This window comes from Protomyctophum parallelum (genome assembly GCF_964188405.1).
Source record: "Protomyctophum parallelum genome assembly, chromosome: 23".
NCBI classification, from domain to species: domain Eukaryota; kingdom Metazoa; phylum Chordata; class Actinopteri; order Myctophiformes; family Myctophidae; genus Protomyctophum; species Protomyctophum parallelum.
The window spans coordinates 34,020,591-34,026,590 of record NC_139715.1 but is presented as its reverse complement, the minus strand read 5'-3'; the positions used below and the strand labels follow the sequence as shown (position 1 = coordinate 34,026,590).

The 6,000-nt window shown below is 40.8% G+C and overlaps 1 protein-coding gene across 1 annotated transcript in view; it reads right to left on the bottom strand.

Moving 5' to 3' along the window:
* LOC310854246 (uncharacterized protein) overlaps positions 1-6,000 on the bottom strand; it is a 109,376-nt gene that overhangs the window by 49,167 nt on the left and 54,209 nt on the right. The window lies entirely within an intron of this gene.

The following is a 6,000-nucleotide window of genomic DNA, read 5'->3' as shown; positions in this document are numbered from 1 at the left end:
ACTACCGTACTTCAGCCCTATAGACATTTAACTACCGTACTTCAGCCCTAGACATTTAACTACCGTACTTCAGCCCTAGTCATTTAACTACCGTACTTCAGCCCTATAGACATTTAACTACCGTACTTCAGCCCTATAGACATTTAACTACCGTACTTCAGCCCTATAGACATTTAACTACCGTACTTCAGCCCTATAGACATTTAACTACCGTACTTCAGCCCTATAGACATTTAACTACCGTACTTCAGCCCTAGACATTTAACTACCGTACTTCAGCCCTATAGACATTTAACTACCGTACTTCAGCCCTAGACATTTAACTACCGTACTTCAGCCCTAGACATTTAACTACCGTACTTCAGCCCTAGACATTTAACTACCGTACTTCAGCCCTATAGACATTTAACTACCGTACTTCAGCCCTATAGACATTTAACTACCGTACTTCAGCCCTAGACATTTAACTACCGTACTTCAGCCCTATAGACATTTAACTACCGTACTTCAGCCCTAGACATTTAACTACCGTACTTCAGCCCTATAGACATTTAACTACCGTACTTCAGCCCTATAGACATTTAACTACCGTACTTCAGCCCTAGACATTTAACTACCGTACTTCAGCCCTAGACATTTAACTACCGTACTTCAGCCCTAGACATTTAACTACCGTACTTCAGCCCTAGACATTTAACTACCGTACTTCAGCCCTAGACATTTAACTACCGTACTTCAGCCCTATAGACATTTAACTACCGTACTTCAGCCCTAGACATTTAACTACCGTACTTCAGCCCTATAGACATTTAACTACCGTACTTCAGCCCTATAGACATTTAACTACCGTACTTCAGCCCTATAGACATTTAACTACCGTACTTCAGCCCTATAGACATTTAACTACCGTACTTCAGCCCTAGACATTTAACTACCGTACTTCAGCCCTATAGACATTTAACTACCGTACTTCAGCCCTAGACATTTAACTACCGTACTTCAGCCCTAGACATTTAACTATACCGTACTTCAGCCCTAGACATTTAACTACCGTACTTCAGCCCTAGACATTTAACTATACCGTACTTCAGCCCTATAGACATTTAACTACCGTACTTCAGCCCTAGACATTTAACTACCGTACTTCAGCCCTAGACATTTAACTACCGTACTTCAGCCCTAGACATTTAACTACCGTACTTCAGCCCTATAGACATTTAACTACCGTACTTCAGCCCTAGACATTTAACTATACCGTACTTCAGCCCTAGACATTTAACTACCGTACTTCAGCCCTAGACATTTAACTACCGTACTTCAGCCCTAGACATTTAACTACCGTACTTCAGCCCTAGACATTTAACTACCGTACTTCAGCCCTATAGACATTTAACTACCGTACTTCAGCCCTATAGACATTTAACTATACCGTACTTCAGCCCTAGACATTTAACTACCGTACTTCAGCCCTATAGACATTTAACTACCGTACTTCAGCCCTATAGACATTTAACTATACCGTACTTCAGCCCTATAGACATTTAACTACCGTACTTCAGCCCTAGACATTTAACTACCGTACTTCAGCCCTAGACATTTAACTATACCGTACTTCAGCCCTATAGACATTTAACTACCGTACTTCAGCCCTAGACATTTAACTACCGTACTTCAGCCCTAGACATTTAACTACCGTACTTCAGCCCCTAGACATTTAACTATACCGTACTTCAGCCCTATAGACATTTAACTACCGTACTTCAGCCCTAGACATTTAACTACCGTACTTCAGCCCTAGACATTTAACTACCGTACTTCAGCCCTATACATTTAACTACCGTACTTCAGCCCTAGACATTTAACTACCGTACTTCAGCCCTATAGACATTTAACTATACCGTACTTCAGCCCCTAGACATTTAACTATACCGTACTTCAGCCCTATAGACATTTAACTACCGTACTTCAGCCCTAGACATTTAACTACCGTACTTCAGCCCTAGACATTTAACTACCGTACTTCAGCCCTATACATTTAACTACCGTACTTCAGCCCTAGACATTTAACTACCGTACTTCAGCCCTATAGACATTTAACTATACCGTACTTCAGCCCTAGACATTTAACTACCGTACTTCAGCCCTAGACATTTAACTACCGTACTTCAGCCCTATAGACATTTAACTACCGTACAACAGCCCTATAGACATTTAACTATACCGTACTTCAGCCCTATAGACATTTAACTACCGTACTTCAGCCCTAGACATTTAACTACCGTACTTCAGCCCTAGACATTTAACTATACCGTACTTCAGCCCTATAGACATTTAACTACCGTACTTCAGCCCTAGACATTTAACTACCGTACTTCAGCCCTAGACATTTAACTACCGTACTTCAGCCCCTAGACATTTAACTATACCGTACTTCAGCCCTATAGACATTTAACTACCGTACTTCAGCCCTAGACATTTAACTACCGTACTTCAGCCCTAGACATTTAACTACCGTACTTCAGCCCTATACATTTAACTACCGTACTTCAGCCCTAGACATTTAACTACCGTACTTCAGCCCTATAGACATTTAACTATACCGTACTTCAGCCCCTAGACATTTAACTATACCGTACTTCAGCCCTATAGACATTTAACTACCGTACTTCAGCCCTAGACATTTAACTACCGTACTTCAGCCCTAGACATTTAACTACCGTACTTCAGCCCTATACATTTAACTACCGTACTTCAGCCCTAGACATTTAACTACCGTACTTCAGCCCTATAGACATTTAACTACCGTACTTCAGCCCTAGACATTTAACTACCGTACTTCAGCCCTATAGACATTTAACTATACCGTACTTCAGCCCTAGACATTTAACTACCGTACTTCAGCCCTATAGACATTTAACTATACCGTACTTCAGCCCTATAGACATTTAACTACCGTACTTCAGCCCCTAGACATTTAACTACCGTACTTCAGCCCTAGACATTTAACTACCGTACTTCAGCCCTAGACATTTAACTACCGTACTTCAGCCCTAGACATTTAACTATACCGTACTTCAGCCCTATAGACATTTAACTACCGTACTTCAGCCCCTAGACATTTAACTACCGTACTTCAGCCCTAGACATTTAACTACCGTACTTCAGCCCTATAGACATTTAACTACCGTACTTCAGCCCTAGACATTTAACTACCGTACTTCAGCCCTATAGACATTTAACTACCGTACTTCAGCCCTATAGACATTTAACTACCGTACTTCAGCCCTATAGACATTTAACTACCGTATTTCAGCCCTATAGACATTTAACTACCGTACTTCAGCCCTAGACATTTAACTACCGTATTTCAGCCCTATAGACATTTAACTACCGTACTTCAGCCCTATAGACATTTAACTACCGTACTTCAGCCCTAGACATTTAACTACCGTACTTCAGCCCTATAGACATTTAACTACCGTACTTCAGCCCTAGACATTTAACTACCGTACTTCAGCCCTAGACATTTAACTACCGTACTTCAGCCCTAGACATTTAACTACCGTACTTCAGCCCTAGACATTTAACTACCGTACTTCAGCCCTATAGACATTTAACTACCGTACTTCAGCCCTAGACATTTAACTACCGTACTTCAGCCCTAGACATTTAACTACCGTACTTCAGCCCTAGACATTTAACTACCGTACTTCAGCCCTATAGACATTTAACTACCGTACTTCAGCCCTAGACATTTAACTACCGTACTTCAGCCCTATAGACATTTAACTACCGTACTTCAGCCCTAGACATTTAACTACCGTACTTCAGCCCTAGACATTTAACTACCGTACTTCAGCCCTAGACATTTAACTACCGTACTTCAGCCCTATAGACATTTAACTACCGTACTTCAGCCCTAGACATTTAACTACCGTACTTCAGCCCTATAGACATTTAACTACCGTACTTCAGCCCTATAGACATTTAACTACCGTACTTCAGCCCTAGACATTTAACTACCGTACTTCAGCCCTATAGACATTTAACTACCGTACTTCAGCCCTAGACATTTAACTACCGTACTTCAGCCCTAGACATTTAACTACCGTACTTCAGCCCCTAGACATTTAACTACCGTACTTCAGCCCTAGACATTTAACTACCGTACTTCAGCCCTATACATTTAACTACCGTACTTCAGCCCTAGACATTTAACTACCGTACTTCAGCCCTAGACATTTAACTACCGTACTTCAGCCCTATAGACATTTAACTACCGTACTTCAGCCCTAGACATTTACCTACCGTACTTCAGCCCTATAGACATTTAACTACCGTACTTCAGCCCTATAGACATTTAACTATACCGTACTTCAGCCCTATAGACATTTAACTACCGTACTTCAGCCCTAGACATTTAACTACCGTACTTCAGCCCTAGACATTTAACTATACCGTACTTCAGCCCTATAGACATTTAACTACCGTACTTCAGCCCCAGACATTTAACTACCGTACTTCAGCCCTAGACATTTAACTACCGTACTTCAGCCCCTAGACATTTAACTACCGTACTTCAGCCCTAGACATTTAACTACCGTACTTCAGCCCTATAGACATTTAACTACCGTACTTCAGCCCTAGACATTTAACTATACCGTACTTCAGCCCTAGACATTTAACTACCGTACTTCAGCCCTAGACATTTAACTACCGTACTTCAGCCCTAGACATTTAACTACCGTACTTCAGCCCTAGACATTTAACTACCGTACTTCAGCCCTAGACATTTAACTACCGTACTTCAGCCCTATAGACATTTAACTACCGTACTTCAGCCCTAGACATTTAACTACCGTACTTCAGCCCTAGACATTTAACTACCGTACTTCAGCCCTAGACATTTAACTATACCGTACTTCAGCCCTAGACATTTAACTACCGTACTTCAGCCCTAGACATTTAACTACCGTACTTCAGCCCTATAGACATTTAACTACCGTATTTCAGCCCTAGACATTTAACTACCGTACTTCAGCCCTATAGACATTTAACTACCGTACTTCAGCCCTATAGACATTTAACTACCGTATTTCAGCCCTATAGACATTTAACTACCGTATTTCAGCCCTATAGACATTTAACTACCGTATTTCAGCCCTATAGACATTTAACTACCGTACTTCAGCCCTATAGACATTTAACTACCGTATTTCAGCCCTATAGACATTTAACTACCGTATTTCAGCCCTAGACATTTAACTACCGTACTTCAGCCCTATAGACATTTAACTACCGTACTTCAGCCCTAGACATTTAACTACCGTACTTCAGCCCTATAGACATTTAACTACCGTACTTCAGCCCTATAGACATTTAACTACCGTACTTCAGCCCTAGACATTTAACTACCGTACTTCAGCCCTATAGACATTTAACTACCGTACTTCAGCCCTATAGACATTTAACTACCGTACTTCAGCCCTATAGACATTTAACTACCGTACTTCAGCCCTATAGACATTTAACTACCGTACTTCAGCCCTATAGACATTTAACTACCGTACTTCAGCCCTATAGACATTTAACTACCGTACTTCAGCCCTATAGACATTTAACTACCGTACTTCAGCCCTAGACATTTAACTACCGTATTTCAGCCCTAGACATTTAACTACCGTACTTCAGCCCTATAGACATTTAACTACCGTACTTCAGCCCTAGACATTTAACTACCGTACTTCAGCCCTAGACATTTAACTACCGTACTTCAGCCCTAGACATTTAACTACCGTACTTCAGCCCTAGACATTTTAGACATTTGAAAATAGCCAATCTGCCTCATTGAAATCTGCATAATTAGTAGCCTACTTTTATTTTTCATATACTTTAAAGTACATTTCACAATACTTTCACTCACGTACATTTTTTTATTCCGGACATTTACTTACTTAGTATTTCTACTTTGCAGTATTGATATTTTGACTTAAGGAAAAC